The sequence below is a fragment of the Notothenia rossii genome (genome assembly GCF_949606895.1).
Source record: "Notothenia rossii genome assembly, chromosome: 7".
In the NCBI taxonomy this organism is placed as follows: Eukaryota; Metazoa; Chordata; class Actinopteri; order Perciformes; family Nototheniidae; genus Notothenia; species Notothenia rossii.
The window spans coordinates 26,013,094-26,013,655 of record NC_136905.1 but is presented as its reverse complement, the minus strand read 5'-3'; positions in this window follow the sequence as shown (position 1 = coordinate 26,013,655).

The window sequence follows — 562 nt, the reverse complement described above, 5'->3', positions numbered from 1 at the left end:
AATATTTGCCCTGTTCATTTTCTTCTTGTCAAATACAAATGTAGGAGTTTGTCATATTTCAGTGATCACTTAATGCATTTTCTTGGAAATAACTAGAAATAAGGAAGCTCAAAGTTATCATGAGTGTAAGTCAAACTGACACATAATGAAGATGTGGAGACAATTTAATCTTTTGTAATATCTTAAAATACATATGACATCTCTTCCCTCCTAGAACCATTTTGTGCTTTAATTGTTGTGTTTGACACATACACACTCTTGGTCCAGAACAAATATAATACAAAATATCACCAGCCCTGAATTCAATGATCCACATCTTTGCTCTAGGCAGTAAAAAAGACTCTAGAACGGCAAAATCTCTGATATTGTCTGGTCTTTCTCTTAATTGAAGTCTTGGCTTGTTTTAATTGGCTTTTCGACGGAATGTGAATGGGGACTGCTGTTTATGGGTTAAGTGCATCTTAATCAGAGCTTTAATCCAGTCATTAACAGAGAATCATGAGGTGTTGAGAGGGGTGGAGAGAGGTTGATAATTGAGAGGCTGCCCCCTTTCCACTCGTGT